Here is a 19,118-nt window from a genome sequence, read left to right on the forward strand (position 1 = left end):
GTATGCTCACAGGGGCGTGCAGGAGAAAGATATATACGCCCAAAAGCAAGTCTCAGAAGCACAACCACCAGTGGCACAAGTGATAAGTGCTTGGTCTTGGAATGCTGGAGACCTGAGTTCTAATCCAAGGTCTGGAATTTCCTGGGCATGTATTTTTTTTTAATAAAAAAAAACCTTTTTTTATTTGAAAATGGGTATGCATTGCCCTGCGCCATCAGCCAACAGCTAATGCCCCTTCAATACCTGCGTTACTACTAACAGTTGCACCTTTGTTTTCTGCACGCTGGCCTTGGTAAGGCCCATACAAAAGCTTGTCTCTCTGGCCCCAATTGATTGGAAAAAAACGAGGGGAAAAGGTGTAATCTACGGGTCATGGTTGACACAATGATTGCCCTGGGACTCAAACAGGACACCTTCTCGAGGTGCTCGAGGTGACCACGGGCCCCTGCATAGCAGGCAAACCTGTATCAGCATCTCTCCAGCAACTGCATGCGTCGCCTGCAGGCTCCACATCGGAGGCTGCAGTAGGTGCATTAACCCATTGGGCTGTCGACCCTCCTTCCCCTGAGAGCAGGAAACTGAATTTCCATGTTGCCTTCCTTTGGCACATTAGATCTATCTTTCAACCCAATTCCGAGGATGTTTTGCTTCACGGAGAGATGATAATCATTGTGAGGTGTCAGCCACTCATAGCTAAGCAGGTCATTTAAATCTTTGACTTTGTCATTGGGGTGTACTGATAGGCGCAGGGCAGTGTTCTGTCCTCTGATACTGTATGCTTTCCTATTGCTGCTTGTTCATGATTCCTAAATGTAAACACTCTGCTCTCGAAAGTGAAAGATTTGAAAGACTCTTGATGTAACCAGCCTTTCCCACTCTTTGCCCTGGGGGTGAGAGGGCTGCTTTCTGCCAGTTTTGGAGTGGCTGGCTCCACGCCTGAGAATCAGGGCCTAATCCTGGAGTGAAATGGGCAGAGGTCTGCGCCCTGCGGCCTCCACACGCTCCCAAACGCGACCACAGCCCTTACGGGCACAGCCCTATATCCGGTGCAGCCCCTATGGTGCAGCCACCCAGGTAGCTTAGGGTTAGGATATGTGCTCTTCAACATAAGCCTGGCCAACCAGGCCCCGGAGAGTGTCACAGCATGCTCTGTAATCCCCTAGTGATGGTGGCCTTGGTGACGATGATCTTGCTGGAATACTGATGCCTTTTTTCCTCCCAGAAGCCCCAGAAGCCTAGTCAAATGGAGGGGCGTGCACCTCTCCCTGGCCTCTGTTTACCCTCTGGCTAACTGAAATTAGTTCTGGGCTCTCCAGGCAAATGTATCCATTCGGGAGAAGGCTCTTTCTGCAGGCACGGAAGAAAGCATAGAGGTGGGACTGAGAAGTGCAGGGAATAAAGGGGGAATGCAGGCTAAAAGGGTAGTGCTGGATGAGAACAAAATGTCAGCCCATTGTCCTTTCCACCCACCACTGGCACCCTTTTTTCTGCCCTCCTCAATGGCCCCTTTCCCCACCTTAGGACTCTCCCCAGGGACCCCTTCATCTGACCTTACCTCCCCCTTTAGCCTACCCCACCTCTTCCTTTAGCCTGCACTCCCTCGCTTCCACAGTCCCGCCTCTCTGCTTTCTTCCACTGCAACTGTACCAGGAGATTACCAACTATTCTGTTTATGTGCCGAAAGCAGGACCCCAGCTTCTGTAATGCAAGCACTTAACCTCTAGGCCACTGCAGTTAGCTGGTATTTGGGGGAGGGGGGGGGCAGATGTTCTATCCTTGTAGGCTCCAGTGAACATGTTTCACAACGCAAATGGGTATGCTCACCGGGGCATGCAGGAGAAAGATATATTCGCCCAAAAGCAAGTATCAGAAGCCCAACCACCATTGGCTCAAGTGATAAGTGCTTGGTCTTGGAATGCTGGAGACCTGAGTTCTAATCCAAGGTCTGGAATTTCCTGGGCATGTATTTTTTTTTAATAAAAAAAAACCTTTTTTTATTTGAAAATGGGTATGCATTGCCCTGCGCCATCAGCCAACAGCTAATGCCCCTTCAATACCTGAGTTACTACTAACAGTTGCGCCTTTGTTTTCTGCACGCTGGCCTTGGTAAGGCCCATACAAAAGCTTGTCTCTCTGGCCCCAATTGATTGGAAAAAAACGAGGGGAAAAGGTGTAATCTACAGGTCATGGTTGACACAATGATTGCCCTGGGACTCAAACAGGACACCTTCTCGAGGTGCTGTGAGGTGACCACGGGCCCCTGCATAGCAGGCGAACCTGTATCAGCATCTCACCAGCAACTGCATGTGTCGCCTGCAGGCTCCACATAGGAGGCTGCAGTAGGTGCATTAACCCATTGGGCTGTCGACCCTCCTTCCCCTGAGAGCAGGAAACTGAATTTCCATGTTGCCTTCCTTTGGCACATTAGATCTATCTTTCAACCCAATTCAGAGGATGTTTTGCTTCACGGAGAGATGATAATCATTGTGAGGTGTCAGCCACTCATAGCTAAGCAGGTCATTTAAATCTTTGACTTTGTCATTGGGGTGTACTGATATGCGCAGGGCAGTGTTCTGTCCTCTGATACTGTATGCTTTCGTATTGCTGCTTGTTCATGATTCCTAAATGTAAACACTCTGCTCTCGAAAGTGAAAGATTTGAAAGACTCTTGATGTAACCAGCCTTTCCCACTCTTTGCCCTGGGGGTGAGAGGGCTGCTTTCTGCCAATTTTGGAGTGGCTGGCTCCACGCCTGAGAATCAGGGCCTAATCCTGGAGGGAAATGGGCAGAGGTCTGCGCCCTGCGGCCTCCACGCGTCCCAAACGCGACCACAGCCCTTACGGGCACAGCCCTATATCCGGTGCAGCCTCTATGGTGCAGCCACCCAGGTAGCTTAGGGTTAGGATATGTGCTCTTCAACATAAGCCTGGCCAACCAGGCCCCGGAGAGTGTCACAGCATGCTCTGTAATCCCCTAGTGATGGTGGCCTTGGTGACGATGATCTTGCTGGAATACTGATGCCTTTTTTCCTCCCAGAAGCCCCAGAAGCCTAGTCAAATGGAGGGGTGTGCACCTCTCCCTGGCCTTTGTTTACCCTCTGGCTAACTGAAATTAGTTCTGGGCTCTCCAGGCAAATGTATCCATTCGGGAGAAGGCTCTTTCTGCAGGCACGGAAGAAAGCATAGAGGTGGGACTGAGAAGTGCAGGGAATAAAGGGGGAATGCAGGCTAAAAGGGTAGTGCTGGATGAGAACAAAATGTCAGCCCATTGTCCTTTCCACCCACCACTGGCACCCTTTTTTCTGCCCTCCTCAATGGCCCCTTTCCCCACCTTAGGACTCTCCCCAGGGACCCCTTCATCTGACCTTACCTCCCCCTTTAGCCTACCCCACCTCTTCCTTTAGCCTGCACTCCCTCGCTTCCACAGTCCCGCCTCTCTGCTTTCTTCCACTGCAACTGTACCAGGAGATTACCAACTATTCTGTTTATGTGCTGAAAGCAGGACCCGAACCCAGGCCCCCAGCTGCTGTAATGCAAGCACTTAACCTCTAGGCCACTGCAGTTAGCTGGTATTTGGGGGAGCGGGAGGGGGGGGGCAGATGTTCTATCCTTGTAGGCTCCAGTGAACATGTTTCACAACGCAAATGGGTATGCTCACACGGGCATGCAGGAGAAAGATATATACGCCCAAAAGCAAGTCTCAGAAGCGCAACCACCAGTGGCTCAAGTGATGAGTGCTTGGTCTTGGAATGCTGGAGACCTGAGTTCTAATCCAAGATCTGGAATTTCCTGGGCATGTATTTTTTTTTAATAAAAAAAAAACTTTTTTTATTTGAAAATGGGTATGCATTGCCCTGCGCCATCAGCCAACAGCTAATGCCCCTTCAATACCTGCGTTACTACTAACAGTTGCGCCTTTGTTTTATGCACGCTGGCCTTGGTAAGGCCCATACAAAAGCTTGTCTCTCTGGCCCCAATTGATTGGAAAAAAACGAGGGGAAAAGGTGTAATCTACGGGTCATGGTTGACACAATGATTGCCCTGGGACTCAAACAGGACACCTTCTCGAGGTGCTGTGAGGTGACCACGGGCCCCTGCATAGCAGGCGAACCTGTATCAGCATCTCACCAGCAACTGCATGTGTCGCCTGCAGGCTCCACATAGGAGGCTGCAGTAGGTGCATTAACCCATTGGGCTGTCGACCCTCCTTCCCCTGAGAGCAGGAAACTGAATTTCCATGTTGCCTTCCTTTGGCACATTAGATCTATCTTTCAACCCAATTCAGAGGATGTTTTGCTTCACGGAGAGATGATAATCATTGTGAGGTGTCAGCCACTCATAGCTAAGCAGGTCATTTAAATCTTTGACTTTGTCATTGGGGTGTACTGATATGCGCAGGGCAGTGTTCTGTCCTCTGATACTGTATGCTTTCGTATTGCTGCTTGTTCATGATTCCTAAATGTAAACACTCTGCTCTCGAAAGTGAAAGATTTGAAAGACTCTTGATGTAACCAGCCTTTCCCACTCTTTGCCCTGGGGGTGAGAGGGCTGCTTTCTGCCAGTTTTGGAGTGGCTGGCTCCACGCCTGAGAATCAGGGCCTAATCCTGGAGGGAAATGGGCAGAGGTCTGCGCCCTGCGGCCTCCACGCGTCTCTAACGCTCCCAAACGCGACCACAGCCCTTACGGGCACAGCCCTATATCCGGTGCAGCCTCTATGGTGCAGCCACCCAGGTAGTTTAGGGTTAGGATATGTGCTCTTCAACATAAGCCTGGCCAACCAGGCCCCGGAGAGTGTCACAGCATGCTCTGTAATCCCCTAGTGATGGTGGCCTTGGTGACGATGATCTTGCTGGAATACTGATGCCTTTTTTCCTCCCAGAAGCCCCAGAAGCCTAGTCAAATGGAGGGGCGTGCACCTCTCCCTGGCCTCTGTTTACCCTCTGGCTAACTGAAATTAGTTCTGGGCTCTCCAGGCAAATGTATCCATTCGGGAGAAGGCTCTTTCTGCAGGCACGGTGGGGAAGAGTCCGAGAGCTCAATGCCTGAGGCATCTTTCCTCCTCCCTCGCTCATTGTGTTCCCTAACGTCTAACTCTCTGTTGAAGCGAGGGAGTGCAGGCTAAAAGAGGAGGTGAGGTGGGGCGGGCTGAAGGGGGAGGTAGAAGCGAGGGAGTGCAGGCTAAAGGAGGAGGTGAGATGGGGCGGGCTGAAGGGGGAGGTAGGGCTGGATGCATGGGTCCCTGTGGAGAGGAAGTGGGGCTGGCGGAGTCGGGGGAGAAGGGCATGGGCATGGGGTAGGTGCCCTGCGGGAGGGAGGGAGAGAGGAAGAAAGCATAGAGGTGGGACTGAGAAGTGCAGGGAATGCAGGCTAAAAGGGTAGTGCTGGATGAGAACAAAATGTCAGCCCATTGTCCTTTCCACCCACTACTGGCACCCTTTTTTCTGCCCTCCTCAATGGCCCCTTTCCCCACCTTAGGACTCTCCTTTTACACAGCCCCCACCACCCCTTCTTCCTGGCTTCCTCAGCCCCACCTCTATGCTTTCTTCCTCCCTCTACCAGGGCCCCTACCCCATGCCCTTCTAGACCTCCCCCGACTCAGCCAGCCTCACCTCTTCTCCCCAGGGACCCCTTCATCCGACCTTACCTCCCCCTTTAGCCTACCCCACCTCTTCCTTTAGCCTGCACTCCCTCGCTTCCACAGTCCCGCCTCTCCGCTTTCTTCCACTCCAACTGTACCAGGAGATGACCAACTATTCTGTTTATGTGCCGAAAGCAGGACCCGAACCCAGGTCCCCAGCTGCTGTAATGCAAGCACTTAACCTCTAGGCCACTGCAGTTAGCTGGTATTTGGGGGAGCGGGGGGGCCAGATGTTCTATCCTTGTAGGCTCCAGTGAACATGTTTCACAACGCAAATGGGTATGCTCACAGGGGCGTGCAGGAGAAAGATATATACGCCCAAAAGCAAGTCTCAGAAGCACAACCACCAGTGGCACAAGTGATAAGTGCTTGGTCTTGGAATGCTGGAGACCTGAGTTCTAATCCAAGGTCTGGAATTTCCTGGGCATGTATTTTTTTTTAATAAAAAAAAACCTTTTTTTATTTGAAAATGGGTATGCATTGCCCTGCGCCATCAGCCAACAGCTAATGCCCCTTCAATACCTGCGTTACTACTAACAGTTGCACCTTTGTTTTCTGCACGCTGGCCTTGGTAAGGCCCATACAAAAGCTTGTCTCTCTGGCCCCAATTGATTGGAAAAAAACGAGGGGAAAAGGTGTAATCTACGGGTCATGGTTGACACAATGATTGCCCTGGGACTCAAACAGGACACCTTCTCGAGGTGCTCGAGGTGACCACGGGCCCCTGCATAGCAGGCAAACCTGTATCAGCATCTCTCCAGCAACTGCATGCGTCGCCTGCAGGCTCCACATCGGAGGCTGCAGTAGGTGCATTAACCCATTGGGCTGTCGACCCTCCTTCCCCTGAGAGCAGGAAACTGAATTTCCATGTTGCCTTCCTTTGGCACATTAGATCTATCTTTCAACCCAATTCAGAGGATGTTTTGCTTCACGGAGAGATGATAATCATTGTGAGGTGTCAGCCACTCATAGCTAAGCAGGTCATTTAAATCTTTGACTTTGTCATTGGGGTGTACTGATATGCGCAGGGCAGTGTTCTGTCCTCTGATACTGTATGCTTTCGTATTGCTGCTTGTTCATGATTCCTAAATGTAAACACTCTGCTCTCGAAAGTGAAAGATTTGAAAGACTCTTGATGTAACCAGCCTTTCCCACTCTTTGCCCTGGGGGTGAGAGGGCTGCTTTCTGCCAATTTTGGAGTGGCTGGCTCCACGCCTGAGAATCAGGGCCTAATCCTGGAGGGAAATGGGCAGAGGTCTGCGCCCTGCGGCCTCCACGCGTCCCAAACGCGACCACAGCCCTTACGGGCACAGCCCTATATCCGGTGCAGCCTCTATGGTGCAGCCACCCAGGTAGCTTAGGGTTAGGATATGTGCTCTTCAACATAAGCCTGGCCAACCAGGCCCCGGAGAGTGTCACAGCATGCTCTGTAATCCCCTAGTGATGGTGGCCTTGGTGACGATGATCTTGCTGGAATACTGATGCCTTTTTTCCTCCCAGAAGCCCCAGAAGCCTAGTCAAATGGAGGGGTGTGCACCTCTCCCTGGCCTCTGTTTACCCTCTGGCTAACTGAAATTAGTTCTGGGCTCTCCAGGCAAATGTATCCATTCGGGAGAAGGCTCTTTCTGCAGGCACGGAAGAAAGCATAGAGGTGGGACTGAGAAGTGCAGGGAATAAAGGGGGAATGCAGGCTAAAAGGGTAGTGCTGGATGAGAACAAAATGTCAGCCCATTGTCCTTTCCACCCACCACTGGCACCCTTTTTTCTGCCCTCCTCAATGGCCCCTTTCCCCACCTTAGGACTCTCCCCAGGGACCCCTTCATCTGACCTTACCTCCCCCTTTAGCCTACCCCACCTCTTCCTTTAGCCTGCACTCCCTCGCTTCCACAGTCCCGCCTCTCTGCTTTCTTCCACTGCAACTGTACCAGGAGATTACCAACTATTCTGTTTATGTGCTGAAAGCAGGACCCGAACCCAGGCCCCCAGCTGCTGTAATGCAAGCACTTAACCTATAGGCCACTGCAGTTAGCTGGTATTTGGGGGAGCGGGAGGGGGGGGGGCAGATGTTCTATCCTTGTAGGCACCAGTGAACATGTTTCACAACGCAAATGGGTATGCTCACACGGGCATGCAGGAGAAAGATATATACGCCCAAAAGCAAGTTTCAGAAGCGCAACCACCAGTGGCTCAAGTGATGAGTGCTTGGTCTTGGAATGCTGGAGACCTGAGTTCTAATCCAAGATCTGGAATTTCCTGGGCATGTATTTTTTTTTAATAAAAAAAAACCTTTTTTTATTTGAAAATGGGTATGCATTGCCCTGCGCCATCAGCCAACAGCTAATGCCCCTTCAATACCTGCGTTACTACTAACAGTTGCGCCTTTGTTTTATGCACGCTGGCCTTGGTAAGGCCCATACAAAAGCTTGTCTCTCTGGCCCCAATTGATTGGAAAAAAACGAGGGGAAAAGGTGTAATCTACGGGTCATGGTTGACACAATGATTGCCCTGGGACTCAAACAGGACACCTTCTCGAGGTGCTGTGAGGTGACCACGGGCCCCTGCATAGCAGGCGAACCTGTATCAGCATCTCACCAGCAACTGCATGTGTCGCCTGCAGGCTCCACATAGGAGGCTGCAGTAGGTGCATTAACCCATTGGGCTGTCGACCCTCCTTCCCCTGAGAGCAGGAAACTGAATTTCCATGTTGCCTTCCTTTGGCACATTAGATCTATCTTTCAACCCAATTCAGAGGATGTTTTGCTTCACGGAGAGATGATAATCATTGTGAGGTGTCAGCCACTCATAGCTAAGCAGGTCATTTAAATCTTTGACTTTGTCATTGGGGTGTACTGATATGCGCAGGGCAGTGTTCTGTCCTCTGATACTGTATGCTTTCGTATTGCTGCTTGTTCATGATTCCTAAATGTAAACACTCTGCTCTCGAAAGTGAAAGATTTGAAAGACTCTTGATGTAACCAGCCTTTCCCACTCTTTGCCCTGGGGGTGAGAGGGCTGCTTTCTGCCAGTTTTGGAGTGGCTGGCTCCACGCCTGAGAATCAGGGCCTAATCCTGGAGGGAAATGGGCAGAGGTCTGCGCCCTGCGGCCTCCACGCGTCTCTAACGCTCCCAAACGCGACCACAGCCCTTACGGGCACAGCCCTATATCCGGTGCAGCCTCTATGGTGCAGCCACCCAGGTAGTTTAGGGTTAGGATATGTGCTCTTCAACATAAGCCTGGCCAACCAGGCCCCGGAGAGTGTCACAGCATGCTCTGTAATCCCCTAGTGATGGTGGCCTTGGTGACGATGATCTTGCTGGAATACTGATGCCTTTTTTCCTCCCAGAAGCCCCAGAAGCCTAGTCAAATGGAGGGGCGTGCACCTCTCCCTGGCCTCTGTTTACCCTCTGGCTAACTGAAATTAGTTCTGGGCTCTCCAGGCAAATGTATCCATTCGGGAGAAGGCTCTTTCTGCAGGCACGGTGGGGAAGAGTCCGAGAGCTCAATGCCTGAGGCATCTTTCCTCCTCCCTCGCTCATTGTGTTCCCTAACGTCTAACTCTCTGTTGAAGCGAGGGAGTGCAGGCTAAAGGAGGAGGTGAGGTGGGGCGGGCTGAAGGGGGAGGTAGAAGCGAGGGAGTGCAGGCTAAAGGAGGAGGTGAGATGGGGCGGGCTGAAGGGGGAGGTAGGGCTGGATGCATGGGTCCCTGTGGAGAGGAAGTGGGGCTGGCGGAGTCGGGGGAGAAGGGCATGGGCATGGGGTAGGTGCCCTGCGGGAGGGAGGGAGAGAGGAAGAAAGCATAGAGGTGGGACTGAGAAGTGCAGGGAATGCAGGCTAAAAGGGTAGTGCTGGATGAGAACAAAATGTCAGCCCATTGTCCTTTCCACCCACTACTGGCACCCTTTTTTCTGCCCTCCTCAATGGCCCCTTTCCCCACCTTAGGACTCTCCTTTTACACAGCCCCCACCACCCCTTCTTCCTGGCTTCCTCAGCCCCACCTCTATGCTTTCTTCCTCCCTCTACCAGGGCCCCTACCCCATGCCCTTCTAGACCTCCCCCGACTCAGCCAGCCTCACCTCTTCTCCCCAGGGACCCCTTCATCCGACCTTACCTCCCCCTTTAGCCTACCCCACCTCTTCCTTTAGCCTGCACTCCCTCGCTTCCACAGTCCCGCCTCTCCGCTTTCTTCCACTCCAACTGTACCAGGAGATGACCAACTATTCTGTTTATGTGCCGAAAGCAGGACCCGAACCCAGGCCCCCAGCTGCTGTAATGCAAGCACTTAACCTCTAGGCCACTGCAGTTAGCTGGTATTTGGGGGAGCGGGGGGGGCAGATGTTCTATCCTTGTAGGCTCCAGTGAACATGTTTCACAACGCAAATGGGTATGCTCACAGGGGCGTGCAGGAGAAAGATATATACGCCCAAAAGCAAGTCTCAGAAGCACAACCACCAGTGGCACAAGTGATAAGTGCTTGGTCTTGGAATGCTGGAGACCTGAGTTCTAATCCAAGGTCTGGAATTTCCTGGGCATGTATTTTTTTTTAATAAAAAAAAACCTTTTTTTATTTGAAAATGGGTTTGCATTGCCCTGCGCCATCAGCCAACAGCTAATGCCCCTTCAATACCTGCGTTACTACTAACAGTTGCGCCTTTGTTTTATGCACGCTGGCCTTGGTAAGGCCCATACAAAAGCTTGTCTCTCTGGCCCCAATTGATTGGAAAAAAACGAGGGGAAAAGGTGTAATCTACGGGTCATGGTTGACACAATGATTGCCCTGGGACTCAAACAGGACACCTTCTCGAGGTGCTCGAGGTGACCACGGGCCCCTGCATAGCAGGCAAACCTGTATCAGCATCTCTCCAGCAACTGCATGCGTCGCCTGCAGGCTCCACATAGGAGGCTGCAGTAGGTGCATTAACCCATTGGGCTGTCGACCCTCCTTCCCCTGAGAGCAGGAAACTGAATTTCCATGTTGCCTTCCTTTGGCACATTAGATCTATCTTTCAACCCAATTCCGAGGATGTTTTGCTTCACGGAGAGATGATAATCATTGTGAGGTGTCAGCCACTCATAGCTAAGCAGGTCATTTAAATCTTTGACTTTGTCATTGGGGTGTACTGATATGCGCAGGGCAGTGTTCTGTCCTCTGATACTGTATGCTTTCCTATTGCTGCTTGTTCATGATTCCTAAATGTAAACACTCTGCTCTCGAAAGTGAAAGATTTGAAAGACTCTTGATGTAACCAGCCTTTCCCACTCTTTGCCCTGGGGGTGAGAGGGCTGCTTTCTGCCAATTTTGGAGTGGCTGGCTCCACGCCTGAGAATCAGGGCCTAATCCTGGAGGGAAATGGGCAGAGGTCTGCGCCCTGCGGCCTCCACGCGTCCCAAACGCGACCACAGCCCTTACGGGCACAGCCCTATATCCGGTGCAGCCTCTATGGTGCAGCCACCCAGGTAGCTTAGGGTTAGGATATGTGCTCTTCAACATAAGCCTGGCCAACCAGGCCCCGGAGAGTGTCACAGCATGCTCTGTAATCCCCTAGTGATGGTGGCCTTGGTGACGATGATCTTGCTGGAATACTGATGCCTTTTTTCCTCCCAGAAGCCCCAGAAGCCTAGTCAAATGGAGGGGTGTGCACCTCTCCCTGGCCTCTGTTTACCCTCTGGCTAACTGAAATTAGTTCTGGGCTCTCCAGGCAAATGTATCCATTCGGGAGAAGGCTCTTTCTGCAGGCACGGAAGAAAGCATAGAGGTGGGACTGAGAAGTGCAGGGAATAAAGGGGGAATGCAGGCTAAAAGGGTAGTGCTGGATGAGAACAAAATGTCAGCCCATTGTCCTTTCCACCCACCACTGGCACCCTTTTTTCTGCCCTCCTCAATGGCCCCTTTCCCCACCTTAGGACTCTCCCCAGGGACCCCTTCATCTGACCTTACCTCCCCCTTTAGCCTACCCCACCTCTTCCTTTAGCCTGCACTCCCTCGCTTCCACAGTCCCGCCTCTCTGCTTTCTTCCACTGCAACTGTACCAGGAGATTACCAACTATTCTGTTTATGTGCCGAAAGCAGGACCCCAGCTTCTGTAATGCAAGCACTTAACCTCTAGGCCACTGCAGTTAGCTGGTATTTGGGGGAGGGGGGGGGCAGATGTTCTATCCTTGTAGGCTCCAGTGAACATGTTTCACAACGCAAATGGGTATGCTCACCGGGGCATGCAGGAGAAAGATATATTCGCCCAAAAGCAAGTATCAGAAGCCCAACCACCAGTGGCTCAAGTGATAAGTGCTTGGTCTTGGAATGCTGGAGACCTGAGTTCTAATCCAAGGTCTGGAATTTCCTGGGCATGTATTTTTTTTTAATAAAAAAAAACCTTTTTTTATTTGAAAATGGGTATGCATTGCCCTGCGCCATCAGCCAACAGCTAATGCCCCTTCAATACCTGAGTTACTACTAACAGTTGCGCCTTTGTTTTCTGCACGCTGGCCTTGGTAAGGCCCATACAAAAGCTTGTCTCTCTGGCCCCAATTGATTGGAAAAAAACGAGGGGAAAAGGTGTAATCTACAGGTCATGGTTGACACAATGATTGCCCTGGGACTCAAACAGGACACCTTCTCGAGGTGCTGTGAGGTGACCACGGGCCCCTGCATAGCAGGCGAACCTGTATCAGCATCTCACCAGCAACTGCATGTGTCGCCTGCAGGCTCCACATAGGAGGCTGCAGTAGGTGCATTAACCCATTGGGCTGTCGACCCTCCTTCCCCTGAGAGCAGGAAACTGAATTTCCATGTTGCCTTCCTTTGGCACATTAGATCTATCTTTCAACCCAATTCAGAGGATGTTTTGCTTCACGGAGAGATGATAATCATTGTGAGGTGTCAGCCACTCATAGCTAAGCAGGTCATTTAAATCTTTGACTTTGTCATTGGGGTGTACTGATATGCGCAGGGCAGTGTTCTGTCCTCTGATACTGTATGCTTTCGTATTGCTGCTTGTTCATGATTCCTAAATGTAAACACTCTGCTCTCGAAAGTGAAAGATTTGAAAGACTCTTGATGTAACCAGCCTTTCCCACTCTTTGCCCTGGGGGTGAGAGGGCTGCTTTCTGCCAATTTTGGAGTGGCTGGCTCCACGCCTGAGAATCAGGGCCTAATCCTGGAGGGAAATGGGCAGAGGTCTGCGCCCTGCGGCCTCCACGCGTCCCAAACGCGACCACAGCCCTTACGGGCACAGCCCTATATCCGGTGCAGCCTCTATGGTGCAGCCACCCAGGTAGCTTAGGGTTAGGATATGTGCTCTTCAACATAAGCCTGGCCAACCAGGCCCCGGAGAGTGTCACAGCATGCTCTGTAATCCCCTAGTGATGGTGGCCTTGGTGACGATGATCTTGCTGGAATACTGATGCCTTTTTTCCTCCCAGAAGCCCCAGAAGCCTAGTCAAATGGAGGGGTGTGCACCTCTCCCTGGCCTCTGTTTACCCTCTGGCTAACTGAAATTAGTTCTGGGCTCTCCAGGCAAATGTATCCATTCGGGAGAAGGCTCTTTCTGCAGGCACGGAAGAAAGCATAGAGGTGGGACTGAGAAGTGCAGGGAATAAAGGGGGAATGCAGGCTAAAAGGGTAGTGCTGGATGAGAACAAAATGTCAGCCCATTGTCCTTTCCACCCACCACTGGCACCCTTTTTTCTGCCCTCCTCAATGGCCCCTTTCCCCACCTTAGGACTCTCCCCAGGGACCCCTTCATCTGACCTTACCTCCCCCTTTAGCCTACCCCACCTCTTCCTTTAGCCTGCACTCCCTCGCTTCCACAGTCCCGCCTCTCTGCTTTCTTCCACTGCAACTGTACCAGGAGATTACCAACTATTCTGTTTATGTGCTGAAAGCAGGACCCGAACCCAGGCCCCCAGCTGCTGTAATGCAAGCACTTAACCTCTAGGCCACTGCAGTTAGCTGGTATTTGGGGGAGCGGGAGGGGGGGGGGCAGATGTTCTATCCTTGTAGGCTCCAGTGAACATGTTTCACAACGCAAATGGGTATGCTCACACGGGCATGCAGGAGAAAGATATATACGCCCAAAAGCAAGTCTCAGAAGCGCAACCACCAGTGGCTCAAGTGATGAGTGCTTGGTCTTGGAATGCTGGAGACCTGAGTTCTAATCCAAGATCTGGAATTTCCTGGGCATGTATTTTTTTTTAATAAAAAAAAAACTTTTTTTATTTGAAAATGGGTATGCATTGCCCTGCGCCATCAGCCAACAGCTAATGCCCCTTCAATACCTGCGTTACTACTAACAGTTGCGCCTTTGTTTTATGCACGCTGGCCTTGGTAAGGCCCATACAAAAGCTTGTCTCTCTGGCCCCAATTGATTGGAAAAAAACGAGGGGAAAAGGTGTAATCTACGGGTCATGGTTGACACAATGATTGCCCTGGGACTCAAACAGGACACCTTCTCGAGGTGCTGTGAGGTGACCACGGGCCCCTGCATAGCAGGCGAACCTGTATCAGCATCTCACCAGCAACTGCATGTGTCGCCTGCAGGCTCCACATAGGAGGCTGCAGTAGGTGCATTAACCCATTGGGCTGTCGACCCTCCTTCCCCTGAGAGCAGGAAACTGAATTTCCATGTTGCCTTCCTTTGGCACATTAGATCTATCTTTCAACCCAATTCAGAGGATGTTTTGCTTCACGGAGAGATGATAATCATTGTGAGGTGTCAGCCACTCATAGCTAAGCAGGTCATTTAAATCTTTGACTTTGTCATTGGGGTGTACTGATATGCGCAGGGCAGTGTTCTGTCCTCTGATACTGTATGCTTTCGTATTGCTGCTTGTTCATGATTCCTAAATGTAAACACTCTGCTCTCGAAAGTGAAAGATTTGAAAGACTCTTGATGTAACCAGCCTTTCCCACTCTTTGCCCTGGGGGTGAGAGGGCTGCTTTCTGCCAGTTTTGGAGTGGCTGGCTCCACGCCTGAGAATCAGGGCCTAATCCTGGAGGGAAATGGGCAGAGGTCTGCGCCCTGCGGCCTCCACGCGTCTCTAACGCTCCCAAACGCGACCACAGCCCTTACGGGCACAGCCCTATATCCGGTGCAGCCTCTATGGTGCAGCCACCCAGGTAGTTTAGGGTTAGGATATGTGCTCTTCAACATAAGCCTGGCCAACCAGGCCCCGGAGAGTGTCACAGCATGCTCTGTAATCCCCTAGTGATGGTGGCCTTGGTGACGATGATCTTGCTGGAATACTGATGCCTTTTTTCCTCCCAGAAGCCCCAGAAGCCTAGTCAAATGGAGGGGCGTGCACCTCTCCCTGGCCTCTGTTTACCCTCTGGCTAACTGAAATTAGTTCTGGGCTCTCCAGGCAAATGTATCCATTCGGGAGAAGGCTCTTTCTGCAGGCACGGTGGGGAAGAGTCCGAGAGCTCAATGCCTGAGGCATCTTTCCTCCTCCCTCGCTCATTGTGTTCCCTAACGTCTAACTCTCTGTTGAAGCGAGGGAGTGCAGGCTAAAAGAGGAGGTGAGGTGGGGCGGGCTGAAGGGGGAGGTAGAAGCGAGGGAGTGCAGGCTAAAGGAGGAGGTGAGATGGGGCGGGCTGAAGGGGGAGGTAGGGCTGGATGCATGGGTCCCTGTTGAGAGGAAGTGGGGCTGGCGGAGTCGGGGGAGAAGGGCATGGGCATGGGGTAGGTGCCCTGCGGGAGGGAGGGAGAGAGGAAGAAAGCATAGAGGTGGGACTGAGAAGTGCAGGGAATGCAGGCTAAAAGGGTAGTGCTGGATGAGAACAAAATGTCAGCCCATTGTCCTTTCCACCCACTACTGGCACCCTTTTTTCTGCCCTCCTCAATGGCCCCTTTCCCCACCTTAGGACTCTCCTTTTACACAGCCCCCACCACCCCTTCTTCCTGGCTTCCTCAGCCCCACCTCTATGCTTTCTTCCTCCCTCTACCAGGGCCCCTACCCCATGCCCTTCTAGACCTCCCCCGACTCAGCCAGCCTCACCTCTTCTCCCCAGGGACCCCTTCATCCGACCTTACCTCCCCCTTTAGCCTACCCCACCTCTTCCTTTAGCCTGCACTCCCTCGCTTCCACAGTCCCGCCTCTCCGCTTTCTTCCACTCCAACTGTACCAGGAGATGACCAACTATTCTGTTTATGTGCCGAAAGCAGGACCCGAACCCAGGTCCCCAGCTGCTGTAATGCAAGCACTTAACCTCTAGGCCACTGCAGTTAGCTGGTATTTGGGGGAGCGGGGGGGCCAGATGTTCTATCCTTGTAGGCTCCAGTGAACATGTTTCACAACGCAAATGGGTATGCTCACAGGGGCGTGCAGGAGAAAGATATATACGCCCAAAAGCAAGTCTCAGAAGCACAACCACCAGTGGCACAAGTGATAAGTGCTTGGTCTTGGAATGCTGGAGACCTGAGTTCTAATCCAAGGTCTGGAATTTCCTGGGCATGTATTTTTTTTTAATAAAAAAAAACCTTTTTTTATTTGAAAATGGGTATGCATTGCCCTGCGCCATCAGCCAACAGCTAATGCCCCTTCAATACCTGCGTTACTACTAACAGTTGCACCTTTGTTTTCTGCACGCTGGCCTTGGTAAGGCCCATACAAAAGCTTGTCTCTCTGGCCCCAATTGATTGGAAAAAAACGAGGGGAAAAGGTGTAATCTACGGGTCATGGTTGACACAATGATTGCCCTGGGACTCAAACAGGACACCTTCTCGAGGTGCTCGAGGTGACCACGGGCCCCTGCATAGCAGGCAAACCTGTATCAGCATCTCTCCAGCAACTGCATGCGTCGCCTGCAGGCTCCACATCGGAGGCTGCAGTAGGTGCATTAACCCATTGGGCTGTCGACCCTCCTTCCCCTGAGAGCAGGAAACTGAATTTCCATGTTGCCTTCCTTTGGCACATTAGATCTATCTTTCAACCCAATTCCGAGGATGTTTTGCTTCACGGAGAGATGATAATCATTGTGAGGTGTCAGCCACTCATAGCTAAGCAGGTCATTTAAATCTTTGACTTTGTCATTGGGGTGTACTGATAGGCGCAGGGCAGTGTTCTGTCCTCTGATACTGTATGCTTTCCTATTGCTGCTTGTTCATGATTCCTAAATGTAAACACTCTGCTCTCGAAAGTGAAAGATTTGAAAGACTCTTGATGTAACCAGCCTTTCCCACTCTTTGCCCTGGGGGTGAGAGGGCTGCTTTCTGCCAGTTTTGGAGTGGCTGGCTCCACGCCTGAGAATCAGGGCCTAATCCTGGAGTGAAATGGGCAGAGGTCTGCGCCCTGCGGCCTCCACACGCTCCCAAACGCGACCACAGCCCTTACGGGCACAGCCCTATATCCGGTGCAGCCCCTATGGTGCAGCCACCCAGGTAGCTTAGGGTTAGGATATGTGCTCTTCAACATAAGCCTGGCCAACCAGGCCCCGGAGAGTGTCACAGCATGCTCTGTAATCCCCTAGTGATGGTGGCCTTGGTGACGATGATCTTGCTGGAATACTGATGCCTTTTTTCCTCCCAGAAGCCCCAGAGGTGTGCACCTCTCCCTGGCCTCTGTTTACCCTCTGGCTAACTGAAATTAGTTCTGGGCTCTCCAGGCAAATGTATCCATTCGAGAGAAGGCTCTTTCTGCAGGCACGGAAGAAAGCATAGAGGTGGGACTGAGAAGTGCAGGGAATAAAGGGGGAATGCAGGCTAAAAGGGTAGTGCTGGATGAGAACAAAATGTCAGCCCATTGTCCTTTCCACCCACCACTGGCACCCTTTTTTCTGCCCTCCTCAATGGCCCCTTTCCCCACCTTAGGACTCTCCCCAGGGACCCCTTCATCTGACCTTACCTCCCCCTTTAGCCTACCCCACCTCTTCCTTTAGCCTGCACTCCCTCGCTTCCACAGTCCCGCCTCTCTGCTTTCTTCCACTGCAACTGTACCAGGAGATTACCAACTATTCTGTTTATGTGCCGAAAGCAGGACCCCAGCTTCTGTAATGCAAGCACTTAACCTCTAGGCCACTGCAGTTAGCTGGTATTTGGGGGAGGGGGGGGCAGATGTTCTATCCTTGTAGGCTCCAGTGAACATGTTTCACAACGCAAATGGGTATGCTCACCGGGGCATGCAGGAGAAAGATATATTCGCCCAAAAGCAAGTATCAGAAGCCCAACCACCAGTGGCTCAAGTGATAAGTGCTTGGTCTTGGAATGCTGGAGACCTGAGTTCTAATCCAAGGTCTGGAATTTCCTGGGCATGTATTTCTTTTTAATAAAAAAAAAACTTTTTTTATTTGAAAATGGGTATGCATTGCCCTGCGCCATCAGCCAACAGCTAATGCCCCTTCAATACCTGCGTTACTACTAACAGTTGCGCCTTTGTTTTATGCACGCTGGCCTTGGTAAGGCCCATACAAAAGCTTGTCTCTCTGGCCCCAATTGATTGGAAAAAAACGAGGGGAAAAGGTGTAATCTACAGGTCATGGTTGACACAATGATTGCCCTGGGACTCAAACAGGACACCTTCTCGAGGTGCTGTGAGGTGACCACGGGCCCCTGCATAGCAGGCGAACCTGTATCAGCATCTCACCAGCAACTGCATGTGTCGCCTGCAGGCTCCACATAGGAGGCTGCAGTAGGTGCATTAACCCATTGGGCTGTCGACCCTCCTTCCCCTGAGAGCAGGAAACTGAATTTCCATGTTGCCTTCCTTTGGCACATTAGATCTATCTTTCAACCCAATTCAGAGGATGTTTTGCTTCACGGAGAGATGATAATCATTGTGAGGTGTCAGCCACTCATAGCTAAGCAGGTCATTTAAATCTTTGACTTTGTCATTGGGGTGTACTGATATGCGCAGGGCAGTGTTCTGTCCTCTGATACTGTATGCTTTCGTATTGCTGCTTGTTCATGATTCCTAAATGTAAACACTCTGCTCTCGAAAGTGAAAGATTTGAAAGACTCTTGATGTAACCAGCCTTTCCCACTCTTTGCCCTGGGGGTGAGAGGGCTGCTTTCTGCCAATTTTGGAGTGGCTGGCTCCACGCCTGAGAATCAGGGCCTAATCCTGGAGGGAAATGGGCAGAGGTCTGCGCCCTGCGGCCTCCACGCGTCCCAAACGCGACCACAGCCCTTACGGGCACAGCCCTATATCCGGTGCAGCCTCTATGGTGCAGCCACCCAGGTAGCTTAGGGTTAGGATATGTGCTCTTCAACATAAGCCTGGCCAACCAGGCCCCGGAGAGTGTCACAGCATGCTCTGTAATCCCCTAGTGATGGTGGCCTTGGTGACGATGATCTTGCTGGAATACTGATGCCTTTTTTCCTCCCAGAAGCCCCAGAAGCCTAGTCAAATGGAGGGGTGTGCACCTCTCCCTGGCCTCTGTTTACCCTCTGGCTAACTGAAATTAGTTCTGGGCTCTCCAGGCAAATGTATCCATTCGGGAGAAGGCTCTTTCTGCAGGCACGGAAGAAAGCATAGAGGTGGGACTGAGAA

This window comes from Ambystoma mexicanum, chromosome 3q (assembly GCF_040938575.1).
Source record: "Ambystoma mexicanum isolate Mex_15411 chromosome 3q, UKY_AmexF1_1, whole genome shotgun sequence".
Classification (NCBI taxonomy): Eukaryota; Metazoa; Chordata; class Amphibia; order Caudata; family Ambystomatidae; genus Ambystoma; species Ambystoma mexicanum.